Source organism: Cynoglossus semilaevis, chromosome 5 (genome assembly GCF_000523025.1).
Source record: "Cynoglossus semilaevis isolate Cse_v1.0 chromosome 5, Cse_v1.0, whole genome shotgun sequence".
Lineage (NCBI taxonomy): Eukaryota > Metazoa > Chordata > Actinopteri > Pleuronectiformes > Cynoglossidae > Cynoglossus > Cynoglossus semilaevis.
Window position 1 is genome coordinate 9,375,830 of NC_024311.1, and position 19,417 is coordinate 9,395,246.

General features: G+C 40.6%; 1 long non-coding RNA gene across 4 annotated transcripts in view; it reads right to left on the bottom strand.

Annotated features, from left to right (window-relative positions):
* Positions 1-19,417, bottom strand: part of LOC103378990 (uncharacterized) — a 189,645-nt gene that overhangs the window by 136,063 nt on the left and 34,165 nt on the right. The window contains exon 4 of one of the 4 annotated variants that reach the window (XR_003049715.1): positions 16,585-17,244. The exons of the other annotated variants lie outside the window; for them this stretch is intronic. This is a non-coding gene — a long non-coding RNA (uncharacterized LOC103378990). Of the gene's footprint in view, positions 1-16,584; positions 17,245-19,417 lie in introns of those variants that run through there. 4 annotated transcript variants of the gene reach the window in all.

The window sequence follows — 19,417 nt, forward strand, 5'->3', positions numbered from 1 at the left end:
GAAAAATTAAGAGACCTCAATATGAGGATGCTCATTTACTTTTTCATGCACAACATCTAGCTTTTGAGTACAGATTCTGACTACACCTTATAGTCCTTTTCTTTTCAAATGTCCAAGGACTGAGATTACTGGCTGTTATTATCTGAGACTGGTAAATCTAGCAAGGAAACAAGCAAACGTCTGTGTTGTTATAGTGGGCTGTTAAAACATTATTCTTGTCCTTAAAATCGTCATGTCTTGTACATTATGTCAATGATTCCAATTGTCATGTTTTTACCATATAATTAGACATGAATTGTTACCATTACCTGTACTGTGTTAGTGCTTTGTACCATTTCCAAAGGTGGTTTTTAATTTTATTTTTGTCTTTCTGCTTTAACGCCATTGACATTTTGATATTGAAGATTTTTCGTTTGTTGATATTGTGGCACTGACCCCGATCACAGTTGTTTGCATATACAAATTAAAAGTCAGCCTACCGTTGCACTATTTCAAGTCACTCTGGATGAGAGGAGTATTGAAATACCTCAAAGTAAAATGGAATGTAGATTTCTCTGTCCATCACTGCAAACACAGGGTGTGAGCATCGTCATTACATACAGGACCTGTTGTTTGTGTGGCCAGCTCACATATATTCACCAAGTTCCTCTATACTTCGAGTTTCTTTTTATAAATCAAAGTAAACTTAATCCCTCGGAGAGGAAACATGGTGGTGTTGTTAAAGAAAAAAAAAAGAAAGAAAACAGAAGTGCTCTGATGTGTCTGCAAGAGGCCGTGGCGTTATAGTAAGATGAAACTTTCATTCTGAAAGTCTCTCTTGTAATTGAGATTGCTTTTGTAGGACGGTGGATTGCTGAGAAAAAACAGATGCCCTTGTCCACCCCCACACGCATTCACTTACTGGCGAAGAAACACACACACATTCCATATGTGCATGCGTGTGTGTGCGTGTGTTACACACATGCACAGTGTACATGCCAACTTGCCTACAGTGGTGTTGAATTGTTGGTGTATTGCTGTTTGCCTTCATCTCAACAAACATATGTATGAGAGAGAGAGCGAGAGAGAGGGGGAGAAAGAGAGAGAGCGAGAGTGTGTGTGTGTGCTGTATCGACACTTGGTTGTACAGTAGCTCAGCGCTGACCATACATAGTCTGTTTTATCTAGAACAAAAGCTCTGTTGGAGGACACAAAAGGCAAGGTTCAAAAGCATGGCAGCCATCAGGAGCCCAGGCCTAGATACATGAAACAATCAGTGTAAACTTGTCCACAGCTAAGAGGGCTGTGATGCACCTACAACAATGTGCTCCTCGTGCAACACCGTAGGCATGCTTCTATCCATGGGAGCTCTGGGTAGATCAAACCAATGTGGATGATTAGCACAGGAGTTTTTCCTGGTGTTTCTACCATTGATTATTATGTTTCTGCAGAGACGGGCGACACATCGTGCATGATTTATGCATCCTGTGTACGTGTGAAATTGCAGAACTCTGCCCTTTGTATCTGTCGAGGGGGGGACACGATGCTGATGAGTGAAGAGCTGTGTGCAACTCGTTGGTAAGGTCACGTCTCTACGACAGCTACTGGAAATACAATGATAGATTCGGGCGCTGACAAGCAGCAGCAGTCTTTTAATGAAGAGGAAGCTCCCGGACGCCTCCCCACACACCCACCTACCTGCACTCCCCTTCTTAATGTCTGAGGGTCTTACTCTCCTCATATCTTTTTTCTCCTTCCCATTCCCTACGCAATCACTCCTCACAATATTTATGACTGATCCATCAGTGTTCTTTCTAAACAAATGAAAGTTGCAGCTTGTACCGCTGAAGCATTGCTTTCATCAGCTGAATTGCTCTGGAGTCGCCCCTGCTTCGCTGACGTACTACCCTTAAACTTGATTAGCTGCTACTTCAGAATGTGACATTTACGTTCAGTCACTGCATGTAGCAAAAGTGTGTTGGTTTTTCTGCTGAATGAATTGGATGTTATAGGTTGGTAATATGATTATGTGACAACTTTTTTTTTTCCATGTGACTGCTTTCGATGCAATTTTTAGTCCATTTCTGCAGTGGCAAGCAGTGCTAGGTGTGTCACTGCAATAACTGAAAACACAATTCATGAGTTGGTATTACATCGAGGCAAAATAAACACGAGGTAAATATACAAACCAAACTTCCAGGAAACATTAAGCATTTACCTTTGAGAAGTTTTACAGGAAAACTGACAAAGTTTTGTTGGTTTTTACTGGGAACACTTTTTTCTCTGAACATTTTTATGCATAGAAAAGAAGAAATATTGGGGGGCTTATGAATTTTCCTATTTTAGATTATTGTTAGAAATCACACGTTGAGAACAATGTTTTATTAAAAATGCAAATATTTCAAAAGACAGAGATAGATAGTTGGTGTTATTGAACTGTGTGATTGTCAAACACATTTAAATATGAACTGACAAGGAATTTGGCAACCTGGAGGCCATATGGAGGACAGGCCTTTCAGTCACATGGAAATGGAAAAGAGCAATGGCCAGAAACTCCAGGGTTTCTGATGACAGAACGATGGGAGGGAAATAACAGACAAGACAAATGAAAGGCAATGAGACAGAGGTTGAAAGAGACAGTGAGAAAAGTTGGGTCAAAAGGTTACAAACAAAGTTATGTCGATACGAAGAAAACAAAAGTTGATTTGGAGATTGTTTTTGATGTGGGGTTTGAGGGGTCAAATTTCATTGATGACAAGCAAAGCGGAGGTCAACAAAGAGGGCATAGTTTTGACAGCTCTGCTGAAAAACACCGTCAGGGTCAGTAAGTCTCAACTTTACAAATAGCCACAAGTGCAGGAGAACAGGCTCCTTGTAGTGTGCACACAACTGATGTGCAGATACACACACACACATGCTATAGTGTTTTCTGAGTACACAAAGATTTTGCATTCCCTAGCCCCTTAACCTGACCATTACAGATATGGTTAATCTTGATGCACTAACTACAAGCTAACCCAATGCTAATCCAACCCTTGACTAAATCTGGAACCTCAAAATGCCCATTCACTCACCCGTCACAATCAATAGTTACATTTGAGAAATATACATAAACTGCAAGTGTCCCTAGAACAATAGTATTTTTCCCAAAAAGTTGCAACAAGTACAGAAATTCCAGGCACACTTAAAAACACACTAACGACAGTCAAACACGACCAACATTTAACCAATAGCATCAGACCAGCCCGACTGAGCGACCCATTCTTTGACACGCATTAACATTCACGATGTACTAAATTAGGCCAGACAAACAGGCTTCTCAATTAAGTCTTAGCCTGTCTGACAATGGCCTGTTGTCACACCGAGCTATTTTTAAAAATACTGTCAGTTTCTATAAGTACACTGTCTGTGCAGACTTTAATCAGACAGCTCTTCGCTTGGCACATACTTGTACCACCGGGCTGATTGGTCACCATCTGCAGCTGCTTGATTCCACAGATGGGGACACAGTAACAAGGCAAACAAGAAGAAAACTGACAAGTCTGTGATACGAGCAATCAGCGATTCTCCTCTCAGCTCGAACTTCACTTTGATTAACTTCCTCCTGCGCCTAAAGAGATTTTTGATTTTACCAGCCCTGCAGTGAACTTAAAACTGCCTTTCTCCTTTAAAAACCCAAGTCCCTTATTTTACATTGTTCTTCACGTAAGTTATGTATGAAAAACGCCTGGGGCCAAATCACCATCAAAGCCCCCCATCTCAGGAACACGAGGCTTTCGAGCTTGATGACAGATGTCACTTTTGAAGTGGGCTCAGGGATGAAAGTAGTGGGGATGTGACGGGTGGCATGAGGACAGCTTCTCCACTGTGACCTGCCATCATCAGTGAGACTGAGGTGTAATGGGGAGAGACTGCAGGTCTGGAAGTTCCTGAAGCTGTCTGGAGTATTTGTCTCGGTTCCCAAACAAGGGCCAAGTCTTACATGTCATAGGCACCTAGTCTGCACACAGCCAACACCTAATCTGGCAGCCCAACAGCCCTCGACGCAGCTACCCATCACACCTCTGCCACCCGATTGGGATGGAAGTTCCTCCTCTCTCTCTCTCTCTCTCGCTCTCTCTCTCTTACACTAGCTGCTCTGCCAGTGCATTCATCAGGGTATAGAGAGAATAGTTAATCTGAAGGAACTGGCGGCCCAGAATCAAAGGGCCACTGGCTTCTCTCTTCCCTGTGTGTAGCAGCGCTCACCTGGGTACTATCCCCGGTGTGACAGAGCAAACAGCGTGAGGACTTGGTAAACAAGGCAGAGTAATGCAACTTTCAAACAGCGAGGTAGCTAGTGCAGGGAAACCAAAACAAACTCTTAACTCGGGAAATTCACAGAACATTTTCCACCTGCCTTCTCCACTCTTCCCTGTGTCTTTATTGTGGCTTGATATGTCACCACTGACTATATCTCCTACTTACTCAGGACTTCAAGTGGCTGTCTCTATTTTGCTGGGCCATAAATTATTCAGTGCCATGTGTCTTCTTAGTACCTGTGCTTTCCATCGGGTTGCTATCTTATCCCCTCTTCTGAAAGGAGGGTTGGTGCTTTGAGACAGAGTTTGCAAAAGGTAACACAGGAACTTCAGCACCGACAACCACTTTCTTAGTAGGAGCTCTTGTCAAGTACATATTTTTTTTTCCCGCACAAGAAAAATATGAAAAAGAAAAACAAGGGGGAAAAAAAGTTGTATCTGAATACAACATGGAAACCAACAAGCTCCACTGCTGCTACGACAACAACCTGGGCTAGTATCTGAGCTAAAAATAATGACAGCATTCCACACGGAATAATATGTGTTTTGTTTCCCCAGCATGGGTGTATATGTGTGTGTGAGTGTGAGTGTGTTCACAGCACGGGGAGCCCACTGTATGTAAATAGCCATATGAGACTGCATAGCATTACTGTCCAGACATCGAAGAGGTGACCTGATCCCAATTAATCACACAATCCCAGGGAGAACTGTCACATCCCATCTCCATCAGCAGGACCAGCCTGTTCTGTCTCCCTCCCTTGTCATCCTCTGTCCCTCCATCTCTTTCATTTGCCCTCTCTTTTTCACAGACACACACACACACAAACAGATAATGTACTCACGCCCAGCTAGGCCCTGCCACTCCCACTCCAGACACCCCCCTACATCTCCCCTGCTTTTATTAAAACACAGTGGGTCTAAAGCTGACAGGTCAGCTGGCATGGACCAGTCACTCCCCACCTGTCCCCTAATTTCTACTGCAGAAGGCAAAGTGCCAGAGGAGCCGGAGCTCGAGGTACGCTGCTATCCAGGCAGCTGCGGACAGAAGGCTTTCAATTCTCCGAAGAGGAAGACGTGTTTGCGGCGCATTCTCACACACCGGGGTGAACTGGGTTAAAATGGCGACAAACGATTCATCGCATTTTTGTGAGGGGTGGTTTATTTTGAAAAAAAAAAAAAAAAGAAAAGACGTCTGTGATGCGAGTGTGTTATAGACGTGAACCAGTGGGGTGAACTTTCCATTAAAACAGTATGGAAGAACACACTTCCTGTTCTCTTTTATGTCATGTTTAAAGACGTAGGTTCTTTGAAGCATATATTCATGACAGTCTCACATGTACAGTATCTACATACACACAATTCTTTGCCTTGTAGAGAATGTCATTAGGAAACTGTAATGGCAAACTTAATGTCGAGGGTCATATCGTATTCATACTGTCACCCCTTATTATTTGTGGGAAAAAAATGTGGTCATACAGAAATAATAGTTGAAAAGCTAAGAAAAAAACCAGAAAATCAGTGTCTAATTAATCCTGTCTGTCATCATTTCAAACTATATACTTTTTAATCTTTCCTTTTCTCCTTCTTTTCAGACAAAGACGTACAAGATAAGATCAAAACGACAGACGTGCCAATGAGAGTGACACACTGGAAACACAAGTCACGCCACAGCTTTAACTTGATTCATCCTCAAACAACCATTTTTCAGTATTCTCTTTGAAAATTCTGAGCTGGCGTCTTGTGAAATCACAGTGGAAGTCGGAAGACTAGGAATACCATCTTGCTAAACTTCTATTGTTCCACTTGTGCAGGTACTGCGTTTTTTATGTCGACCTTTTCAAAGAGTTCCCTTTCTGCTGGTCACAGGATCACGACTTAAAATACAACGCTCAACTCCAAAATAGATAACGGGTTTTCCCTGTGTTGTTTTTTACACGTATGATACATTCTGTAAAATGGAGTAAAACAATATAATAAAACTAAGATTCAATATTTTCTTTAGGATCATTCTAAATTTTTCAAATAGTAGGGAGTTTCTTGTTCGCCATCTTCTCTCTCTACTCTTCCTTTCATTTTAGCACCTGCCGCTGTTGCCTCTAATGTTCCTCATTAATGTTTTTATCTGTGGATGATTGCAGGTGCTGTAGAAATTCTAAGAGGAATGAGATGGGAAATAACGGGCCAAGGAAGCATCCACGGGGGAATCTGTCGAGGAGCGCAAGACTGCGTCTCGGGATTTCACCTAAGAGGAGAGGAGGAGTAGGAGGTTGGCTCCGAATTCCCAACGCACCCTCAACTATCTTCATCTTTCATCGCCTTAGATACTTCCTCAACCCTCTCTCTGCCAATCTCCCCTCTGTGCGCTGCCAAATAAAATAAATAAATAAATAAATAAATAAAACCAGGAACAGTGGGAAATGGTATTTACGATGGTAATGAGGCCCCAAGTGAACGCCTTTATCTGGAAGCCTGTTAATCACCAGGTGAACGAGGGCTGTTTTACTGAGAATTCACAAAGGACGACAGTCAGTAAACGTGTTCGTAAACATCCACGTATACATTTCTAATCTCACTAACGGCGGCAGCAGCAGCAGCAGCACTTCAGAGATGTTAACCTTACCCAAAACAACAAAAGAAAAATCTGAACTTTTAATTTATTACCAATCTGTAAAAACATAAGCATAATGTTTACATGCATCAAAAGGAAATGAATCCACGCTTTAACTGTGCAATTTCTACAGTTTGTATTATTGATAAGTGGGAGACACATCAGATTGGACTTCAGGACAAAAATGATTACACTTTTCTTGACCTTAAAAGATGAATATTCCTGCTTTTTTTTTTTTTTTTTACACTGCCAACGCAAACAGCACCACAACTGAACCATGACGAAATCAGAGGCTCAATTACATGTAAGACTTTTCCTGTGTGCTAATTATCTTTCTTTCTCTAACCATAAAAAGGACTTGTTCTTTTGAGGTGCTTCCATTTAATTCGAAATTCTTATTCATCAGACTTTCAACAACAGCCACAGCTCCACTCCCCAAAACTCCTCCTGAAAATCAGACTTCCCTGGTCTGTGGACAACATAATTTGGAACAAATTCAGATGGAATGCACCTTAAAGTAAAACAGCTGTTTGCATCTGCAAGAAGGGAAAACACAACTGCTATGCCCACTTTTACCACCACTTATAAACGTATGTATTCATTTCTGCTCTGCTCTTTATAATACTTCAAACATTATTCTAGAATTTAACTTTACTCAAAGGATGAAGTTTAAGCACACAGGGTTTGCTCAAAGTTTGTTTCGAACTAGTTATCGGACATAATAAAAAAATACTGTGGTAACTGAAATCATATGAATGATAAATTGCATTTACATATTTTGAACGCCCCCATAACGTTACAGATAGTAGTTTGTTACCTACTTACTCGTACTTTTGCAAACAAGACACTTTAAAGTCCCATTTCATTCAACATTAACAACAGTAAAAGACATATCACTTTCAACTATTACAGGTGGTTCTTTTAGTTGTATTAGTTATGCATGGTGTCGATGCTGTGACATAGCCAGTGTACACTCTGGATGGATAATCATGAGCTACAAGGCTCACTGACCTTGTCAAGATCTCTCCACCTCCTCTGAGCTAACTCTATATGAGGACAGAGTACAGTCTGTGGCTGTCGTGTTTTTCTCTTACGCACGCCAACGCACACAGCAAGGCTGTTTACCTTCCAGGGTAAAGGTGTGAAGCCAGTGACAGAAGGAAGTTTACAAAGACACGGGGGGGGGGGCGTGAGGAGGATGAATATGCAGAGGAATAATGTGAATGTGAGGAAGAGGAAATGGGATGAAGGTAGGAGGATAGAGAATGACAGTGGAGCAGAGGGTGGGAGCGGGGGAGAGTAGATAGGGTCACAAAGTGATGAGGGGGTTAAATGCCACAAATGCCATGTCTCAAGGCCTCATAAAGACAAGCTCCGCACTGCTCCCAAGGTCAGGGTATGCATACATGCACCTGTGCGGGCTGGTGGTTCTGCGGGCGATTGGCTGAAAGATCATGTGAGAGTTACAACAGCAGTCTGGTCGTGTTAGTGGATATCGTCTGGACTAAATTACCTCACAACACACATTTTACAGGGGATTAGAAACCTTGTCAGAATTGTCTGCAACAGATAAGATGAAAGAAACTGAAAACGTCATTTTGACCTAAATACGATCTCCTCACAAGTGGCCCAGAATAGGGATTCATTTGGCTCAATATCCACAGATGTGCTCAGAAACTGTGAGCACAATCCACAGTATGTCCAACACAAGTGTTTCAATCTGTGTAAGGTTTTAAAAAAAACTTATCTGAGGATGCACTGGAACTGTTTTGTTGAAACAAGACAATAAACCAGCCAAGTGGCAGGTGAACATGCCAGTACAGTTTGGTCCAACAGTCTGCACCAGCTATAGAAGCCCAGATGGCTCATCAAAGCCTGGTCAATCTCGTCTGGTGAGGCAGAATCCCAGCCAGTGTTTTGCCATGATTGCTCAACAATCTGGTTTTATCTGGATATTTTACATCTTCAGACACAGGCGGCGGAAGGCATGGGAAACATATTTGAACTTTTTTCAAATATGGCCACATATTATTTTATGTTTTATGCTATATGTTATATACATTTCCTTTAAAACTATAAACATGTGCGTGTGTAGACACCCACACACACACACACACCCACACACACACAGCCCAGGCCAAAAACAGCACAAAGCCAGACAATGAATGTGACATGGTTAAAAGTCTGATCCTTTGATCACTTCTATTATCCCATAACTTTGCCACCTAAACCATTATTGTCCCACAACTTCAGCGAGCAGATGCAGCCTTCAGCCAATTACTGGACGGCATTAGCATTAGGCCAGAGTGTGTGTTATACGATACAGCCAATTAAAATCACTTATGGTTAGGAAATACCTAGTGGTTTAGACCTGAACAAAATGCCTTTTGGGGGATAATCCCTGCTGTAGCCTAATCTAATTCTTCTCCAATCAAACACAACCCACACACAGAGAGACGAGCAGTAAAGCTTCTCCTGTTAGTACACTACATTGTTCTGTCTCTAACAATATCTAATGGTTACACACTAAAAGTTATAATATATATTTTGGCAAAAGGGATAAATACTGTCAACAGGAATGACACCAAATGAATTGTGAAATTCCCCACTGTGGGATGAATAAACAACTTATAGGAAAAGTAATCATTTTCTAGACATGCGCGCACACACATACGCACACGCACATGGACGATGGACACGACAGCTGACAATACAAATGGGCCGCATTCATGAACATGACACGTCCTAGTCTTCTTTCAATCAATCTGACTAATTAAATTACTATGTACTTCACTATAGACAGTATAATATAAACACAATAGGAGGTCTTCATCTTCATTTTTGTATTAAGATTTGTATTTTGTATTTGCTCCTAATGACATTAACAAACAATACAGTCTGACTGGATTAGGTGATTTCAAATTGGTGAATTCCAGATCCAGTTAATTTTTGTCTTTTATGTTGCACCAAAGTTAGCCTAAAGAAACTACACCACTGCAATATGTAAAAGAACAACAATAAACCTATTTTTCACAGTGTAATCATTTCTCACTTATTCTCTGTATGACAGGAATAGAAACTACAATGTCCCAAACCGACCAAAGCTCGTCACCTCCTGCTGAGGTGGACGTCTGATAGTGATCTAATGTCCACTGCTCCACAACAATTTAACCGATGTGGTAAATTTACAACCTCTGTTTGCTTTTCACCTACTTGTGGCTTGACTTTTTGGCCAAAGACAGCATTAATGTTCCCAATGGGCATTTTTAAGGCATCAGCAGAAAACCAATGAAATGTAACTTTAAACCTCAAATGGGCATGTCAGCACGGGCTAAGTTTAAACTGGCACAGTACAGTGTGTTTTCTTTGTACCTCAGGACCAATGTAGCTAACCTCAACATGCACAGAGATGGTTTAATGTGTTTTCTGATGTGCCTTGGTTAGATTTGTCTTCCACGTTTCTTCATGTGTATTGTCAGTTGGTTTTGTGACCTTGATCCTCCGTTTTCCCTCATTTCTAGCCACTGTAAATGCATCTGACCAGGGGTCAAGACAGGAAAAGAAACACTGAAATGGAAAAAGAGAAATGCTATTCCAAGGGCTTGTTAAATACCCATGTCTCAGTACAAATTGTTTGATTCAATAAGCTTTGGAGGATGAGAATCTGGAAAGAATGAAAACCACAATTAGCTGACAAAGAATGGGGTAATTTAAAAAAAGATTAAAAAATTAAATAAATAGAAGGACAAAAAAAACCAGCTGACTACAACTAAGCCTTTTAATCTGTCTGTATTAAAAATATAAATTGCATTCCTGGCGGTTACTTAAACTCATCAGTCTAAAAAACAAAAATAATTTCGTCTGCCAAAATACATGACACAGACACTCGATGACAAAATTAGTCCAACAATTTGAAGCTCCTGCATTTGCAAATCACAGAACAAAGCACAACAGGAAACAAAGCAAAACTGACCTTTAAAATAATTAAGCTGAAACATTATCATCGTGTTCCCCATTTTTTTTCATATCCCAGATCAGAACAACTGCTTTGCCATTTCAGAGCTGGCAGGGGCAAAGCTCAGCTATGATTTCAGTTCAGAGCTGCAGGGCTAAGGGGCCAAGCTGGCCGATGCCCATCTGGAATGGGCCAAGTGTCTGCTCCACTCAGGCTCAATGCACAGTGGTGATTACTGCGATGGTGCGGCGGCGGTCATGGTGGTGTGGTTATAAATATAAGCCCTGGTCTGATCCCTCTTGTTCATAAACAGAGGTTTGATGCTCCTGTGGGAACCAAGCACAAAGGCCTGTGGGCCTCTGAGGGCAACAGTGTTCCACAGCCACGGCGACCTCAGGTTTATCTGGCCAGCTGGTGAAGTCTCACCAAATGAGACTGGCTGGGCACTGTATGTAAGGGCTAAACAAGAGAAAAGAGGGGCTGGGGCAGCTGTTGGCACCAGCTAAAATGATGGCAAAGATATGAAAGATGCATGAGAGTAGATGTGATGCCACAGAACACTGCTTTACAGTTTTTGCTCATCTTCAGAAAAAAAAAAGGATCAGGGTATTTTCCTAAGTAATAAATAAATGAAAACGTAGTTTTGACTTCCTTGAGAAAACCAAAGATATAAATTGTTTTTTTTTAGGCCAGCCAAGCAAAAGTCATCCACAGTGCCCAATAATTCATGTCCTCGTCAACTTATTAAGAACTACAAACCCTTGCTTGTCGGTGCACACAGGGTCTATCCTGTCTGCCCCATATCCACTTGTCCAAAGTATCATAGCATTCAGGGCTAATCTGATCATGCAGCCAGCTGTGCCTGCGTCGCCACTCCACAAAAATCCTTTATTAACAGAAGAATGACATGGCTGCAGGACAGTTGGGCTGGGGGCATCTGGAATTCCCATGGGCGAAGCATGGCTCTAGTGCCCTCTTGTGCCAGTTGATTTTTACCCAAATAAATTAGGGAAATGTGGGCAGCGAAAGAAGACAGTGGGGGGAAAAAGCATAAATTATTTTAAATGGCAATGACGAACTGGACTCTACTTGATTTGTATTAAAATAAATTGGGACATGATGCAAAACAGTTACAGTTACAGAAATTGGACAGATGAAGTACATGTCCATCTTTGGAATTTGTGAGAATGAGGCCTGTCGTTGTCCTGCTAAAAAGTGGTTGAAATAACTCATTATCTTAACAAGAATTTACTGTTTGTCTTTATTAATAAATTATATTGATTCATTATATTTTTAAGCTTTCACTTTTTCACACACTTGTTTATGTTAGAATAAAATAGCCTTGCAGTTTTCTGTCGCTTTCAGGGTTAAGTAAAGGTTTGGGAAATTACCAAACCATAGATTTCATTTATTTTTCATATTTAAAAAAAACAAACAACATTTCTAAATAAGGTGATTTATAATGTGTTTATACTGAAATAATAAAAATGCATTATTTTATTATTCTTTTTTATTTTTTTTTTATTATTATTTTTACCTGTATTTGAATGTCAATTTTAGCTCATATAGCAGATTATGCAGTTTTTTCGGTTTTACTAAAGCATATCAAGACAGCCGGGTGTTAGCGCACAGTGAAGAAGGGCATGGCTGAGCTGAGGACACTGCTTTCTCAGTTAAGCTGATAATTGCCCTTATTGATGTATAAAAGATATCCCACAGAGCCTTGTGAAACACCATTAGCAGGCAGAGGCTGAATTGTTCATGAGCTGCCTCTAAATGAGAAGGAAGGGCAAAAAAAAAAAAAAAAATTAAATGTGTAGATTAATAAGACTTTCTCTGGAGTGTGATAATAACACGATGTATGTGCGTGCGTGAGCCTGTTTGTGTGTGTGTGGGCTTGTGTGTGAATGTGTGTTTCTTTTTCTTTAGGCAGGCCTCTGAAGAGTTTCCATTACTAAAAGACATTATTCTGTGAAACTAATGTATTTTAAATCTCAAATTGAGGGGAAAGTGTGTAATGTCATTTAGCATACAGGGGATGGGGAAAAGGGTCATTATCGTAAGGGCCCTCCTCATTTGGACAGAGGCGGCTGAAGCCTAAATGATAACACTTTAAATTCACGCTTGTTCACCACCGTATGAGACCAAATCTTCCGTGCAGACTATCTATAGTGAAAGACATGGAAGTAAGTGGCCCTAATAAGGTGGACCTTTGTCTCAGACGCCTTCTGATGCCCATTAGAAGATGAAAATCAGCCAACAAAAACTGTGGAGCCGAAGGACAATGGGGGAAAAAAGCACACACTGATTACTGCGACTGAGACGACCGCAACCCAAATCAAAGAGGGAAGCAGTAAAGTGCTTGGTAAAACTTTATGAACAAAATTCCAACATTGTATTGTATCAAAAATAAAATTCCTAACAAAGGAAAATCCTTGACATGTCACTTAAAAAGAAAAAAAAAACAACAAACAAACATGGCAACTTGCAAACTACACTCAATTATTAACTAACGTGAGTCAAGAAGACTTCTGGTTGCAAGTTACTGCTGTACATTAGATCAAATCTGGATAAAACTAAACTTTTCTCACTTCATGTTTTTGAGCAAGGGCTTGAAAAGGAAAGTTAAAAGAACCTATTACAAATATTCATGGGCTCGAGTGAAAGAGGAAATTTGTGAAATATTAAACAGAGCATTGCACCCAGTATCTAACAATTCCTGAAGTCTCTGTATGTGTATCCAAATCCAAACCCTCCTAATTATTCAGAAAGTGAAACCATAGACATTCTGATGCCGGGGCTTATCAACGAGAAAAGACATCTTGTTAGGTTAGGAATTCTCTTTGTGCTGCACACAGGTTCCTCCAGTTAATCTGGCATTTTTTTTTTTTTTTGATCTTCACCAAGGTAATTGGAAAGTACAGCGCAAATGTCTGCCATATTGAGTTGGCAGAGAACAATGAAAGAAATTGATGTAACAACAGGTGTTGGTTTTCCTGATAATTCTCTAACTTAATGTGTAAAAGACAACGTGTACTTTTAATGAGGACAGAATCAAAGGGGATTTCTGGGGGGAGAAATCCAGTTTGTTGTTAGTTTTTCAGACAAAAATGGACAAATATTGACCTGTACACAGCAAACAGACACAGGATCACATCTTCTAGAAATTGGCTTGACTGCTTGGCTAATGTGCTGAAACACTTGGTGCATGCTCTCTCATTTCACTGAGGGTTAGTGTGTGTTATCCGGTCATTACACTCCCAGTGCTGTGGCATTAAGCAGAAGGAAGGGTGAGAGGTCAGGTCAGGGGCAGCCACGACCTCTCAGTCTCCGTGGCATAGTGTCATCCTTTGGGCAAGGCAAACAAACAGGCCTGGCCCCCGGGCAAGGCGTACTCGGCAGGGTGGCATTGCCAGGTCAGGTTATGGCCTGGGACAGGACATGATGGGATGGCAGGCCCTGATAGATGCTGCTCATTATTTTCACCCTAGAAACTGGGGCAATTACAAACACAGAGATGCCACAGCAACTGCAGTAGGAGGTCACGGGGCTCTTTGTCAACCGAGGCACATGCACACAAAGTACACACACTTTGATTGACCGAGACATCTTTTTGTTGGCGTCGCATTGTGACAGTTGTGCAAACTGACGGCAAAAAACTTTTATCCAGTCATAGACGGGATAACAAAAAGTTGATAGAAAAATTTGTCCAGACAAAATTTCTCTCTAGCAAGATTTTCTACAGTGACTGAAAATATATTACAACCAACCATTGTATATATACACATTTGTGGAGACTTCCAATCCAGGTAAGTCTACGGCTCTGGAGCCAACTTAAACAATAATCAAACTATATTATTGATATTATTTCAGCTTCACCAAAGCCTTAAACAACTCTTGACTCATTTTACAAGTCACTGAGAAAATGCACAGGCATGACTAAAATCCACAAAGTAGCTAAATTTGTGGTTTTGCATTTAATGATGTTTTCTATATTAATATTTCTATCACTTGGACCCAGAGCCAATGGTGATGGGTGAGAGACGCACATATGAGCCATCTGTTATTGTCTTTCTGTTCCAGTAAATGCACCGAAAAAGGTGGAGTTTGAACATGTCACCTTCAATGTATTATCATGAGAAACACCAAAGACCACGTTCCTTCCTTAACCTAGAAATTCCTAAGAAACAAAGTGAAACTAAGTTCAGAAACTAAATATTTGCAGCCCCTTTTTTGTTGAGTTTTTCTTCTTTTTTTTTATATGCCGCATATTTTTATAGGTTGTTTTGTATAATTTAAAGAGACTGCGAGGGAATGAGGGTGGTGTGTCGTGGTGTCTCTCTGAACTACCTATATTTACTACTGAAAGTGAATTCTTTATGAGAGCATAGATATCAAAGACAGCGGGATCAAAGAGGATTTAATAAGCTTCCCACTGTTCTATGAAACCTGAACTTTCATGTCATGTATTTTTCTGGGTTTTTACATTTCGGGCTCTGGGCCAAGAAAGTGACACTAAAGGAAAACAAGTATCCACAATGTCATTCTCTATTCCTTTAATTTGTTAGTCTGTGTACCTTGTAGTGAAGAATGTCCCAAAGGTTTGAAAGAGACAATTTCTTTTTTAAACTGTGTCAGTTTTGTACACCCTGGCAGCGATCTGCAATGGGTGTAGTATTACTGAAGCAAAGATGTGCTTTATATGGTGTTCTTTATGATGGTAAAGGGGCTGAATCATTGTTTACTACAAATATGAGATCAGGTCATTAGAATATTAAGCTGGTGCCAGGTTAAGCCTTCCTTTATATATTTGCTTCAATAAAAAACTAATTTAATGATTATTTTGATGCAGGAAATTAGTATAAAAATACACATTAATAGAAATAGAACATAAAAAAGTGAAATGCGACAATCCTTCATTTTTACAGCTATGTGCCAAAAAGAACCTCAACTCACTTCCGGACCTAAAATACGTACATACAAAGCTTGATTTTTTTGGTATGGATACACAGAGTATCTTGAAGTCTGTTTCATTTCTATATACCAGAACATATGCTTCACTGTGTAAGCCTGACCAGCTCCATAAAACAGTATCAAGCACACAGATGATATACAGCTATACCTGAGATTCTACACCACCGCATTCATTTTCAGATTCCCAAGAGTTGGTGGTCCCGTGTGGTGCCAGAACCACATCAGAATACTTGTATCATGTATTCACTGGCCTTCTCCCCAGAGAATCCCAGTTGCTCACTGTACTGGTGCAGATGACAACTGGTGTCTTAATGTATTGACACATTGCTGCTGCTCTGCAGGGTCCGGTGTAGCTATCAATACTTTCAGAATACATTGCATGTGCAGCCCAGCAGTTCAATACCGCAGAGAAAACCCACAGAGTAGAATTTCGCACACTGCACCATGAATTTAGCATACAAAAAGGACAGCTGAAGTGGTGCAAAGAGGGTTACCTGCAGCGAATGCACCAACCTGCCTTACAAACATGTGCTGCAAATGTAAAACAATCTAACAGCACGAAGGAACTGTCAAAAGTGGTCCACAAACTAAGTTAGGTTGCATGGGTGATTAACATTTGAATGTTAATGGTTAAAGGCTTGTGTTGAGGGCAAATTCTCTGGGTTAAGTACCGATAATAGTAGAGTTGGCCACACCACATCTGTAATAACGCTGTCTGCACAGTGTGACGCGATGACAGTGAAATTACTACTTTGAGCAGCATTTAGTCAAACAGGCAGTTTTATTGACAAGCGACAGACTGTCGAGCAGCAACAGACAAAAGAGGCAGCAACACACAAATAATCACACAACAGTAGAATACAATGCCGTCTGCTGTGAACTCATGGCATTGAACCAGATTCCGATTAAAGGGATAAAACAAAACATTTTTAATGATGCTTTTATAGTTTTTGCGAAAAAGCTGAATTCGCTTTCAATCGTGAGCAAAGTGGGTTCCATTCAAGGATGATCAGACGTGGTCTTCATTTATTAAGCTGTGTTTACTGAGAGGATGAAACAACATCATCAATCATTCTTAAAGACTAGAGCTCCGTTGGGGAGAATCAGAATGCATTACAGATGTCACGCATCATCAAGCTAAACATCTCATTTCCACCTCGCTGTGCACTCTGTCTGCTCTGCCGCGTCTGGGGCACGGATCGTGCTCTGTCTGCACAGCGTTTGTGTCGGTGTGCGTCTGTGTTTGTCTGTGCATGTTTACGCTTAAGTGGTCCTGTGACCACTCTCCCCGGGGCAAGGTATCCATCACCGTCCAAGCAGTTTGTGACTGGGCATGGTGCAGGCCCTGCAGCTCCGCTCGGTCCCCTGCTCATCTCCCTGGGGGTTTTCACTATCAAGGGATAACACCTGCACCCTAAACATACACACTTGTGCACACACACACACAGAGACACATACACTCTTATACAAATCACTCTGACCCTAACACTCCTCTAATGCCCTCATTAGGTGATTAGTCCCAGGGGTGGGGCTGAACAAACACTGTTGATGTTCTATGTCCAGCAGATTATACTTGTACAGGTGGAATCAACCCGACACAGACACTGAGGGGGAATTTGAATATTTTTTTTGTTCTCACACAATGTTTTGCCTCATAAGCTGTAACTAATGGGCATAAATAGTTGTCAGATGGCCACCAGTAGCTCAAATGTTATATTATTGTATAGTTTAATACTAGATTCATCACTAAAGTATTTTATACCATACAACCCTACACATTATTCTACCGTCCATCCACTTATTCTTGCTGAAAGACACAGTCAAAAAACATGTTATTTGCACCATTTGTTCGAACGACTACAACCTCAAAATACCTCAACGTTCAGTATTTCAGCACAGCATGTATGTGGAGGCTCTCACTTTAGGTCTTGCTTTGAAAGCAAATCTACAGCTGAGTACTGTAGAGGACAACAGAAGTTGATCCACGATACTGATTAAATGCTCCAAGTTCTACTTTTGTTTAGTTTTCTTGACTTTTTTCTATAGTACAGTAATAATACCATCATTTGGAATAGTCACAAATAAAAACAGATGTGAAACACACACATCGAACCTGTGGTTATTCTGTCTCAGCAATTTACACAAAAAGATGATCCACGTCTAGGAATGAACTATCTATATTAATTTTTGGCATTATATTTATAATAACTATAGTCTAAATATAAAGCACAATATTAATGGCGTTAAACCATTAAACATCTTGCTCTTTTCTTGCTACATGTTCACTTGTCACACAGTATTCACATCTGCCCTATTTTTAATTCATTCATAAAGCAGCCCTCCAGCCTGGTGTGTCTAAGCTGAAGAAAACCCAGCACAAACACATCTCCAGGAAAATTAAACTCATTGGCTTTACTGTCATAATTAGCTATGAAATATTAATGTTTATAACTTCTACCTCAGTTAGCGAGCCTTAAAGACACAGGCTAAAGAGGAAACGGCATGTGTTTGCAACCTTGCAAACCTGAGTCGCCAATGAATAATTGACAGCTACATAATTAGCTTGGTGCTCTATTGTGTTACCATGTTTCCCACACATCCTAGAAGCATGTTCTGCTGTGAAGAAAAATGTCAGGCACAGAGAGATCCCAGGTGATGTATAATTGAAATGTATTAGAGAAAAAAAGCTCATTTGACCTTGTGTTGCAACGTTCAGGTAACAAATACGGAGATAAATTAATTATAAAAAATGTAAGTAAAGTCGTTTAATTTTTCATTCCAATTCTTAGGAGCAACAGGAAGAACCAAATAAAGCTGATGTTTCAGTTTGTTAATTCATGTTCATGACGTGACTTCTGCCTTTCACACAAGCGTATACAAACAGACATACACACATTATTGTTGATACAGTTCAGTGGGTAACACACACACACTACACTCCTGTCCTACCACACTGGCTGCAGACAGGCTGCTTAGCATAGAGTACATACAGTATAACAAATAACAGGGAGAAATGCACTGTTTGAAGTTCAAGTGTGCAGTCATTTGGTCTAACATGTCAGAAAATACGTTATACTCGATGTTGTCATTGAAACAATCAATAGAAAAGGATGTGAACTGTGTAACTGTTTAAGAGTTTTCATCTTCTCTCTGGTGTTGGGGTCACTCTTTCTCCTACACATGCAGGTTAAGTTAAACTTTCATCTCTGTCCTTCTTCACACCTCAGTTTACCACCTCACCATGTCTAACAGTGTCTTGAACACAAAGTATGATCACACTACTGGATCAGCAAGATAGTGTTTATACCCTGTGGAAAAAGTTCTACAGCATCATCCATGACGTGTCTCGTCTAATATTTACAATTATATATATAAGGGGATAATTATATGTGAACGGCAAATTTACAATTAATTGCATGTAAATCACTCAAAGGCGACAAATCCAAGGCTAACTGAGGGCTTTCTGCTGAACACCATCCTCATGCCATGGAATAAAATAATCCCTCTCATCTGCTGAAGACTTGTTAACAAAGCCCTCGGCTTGTTTTTACAACCAAACAGGCCTCAGTCAGGCCCTGTCTGTGACAGTGGAGAAGGAGC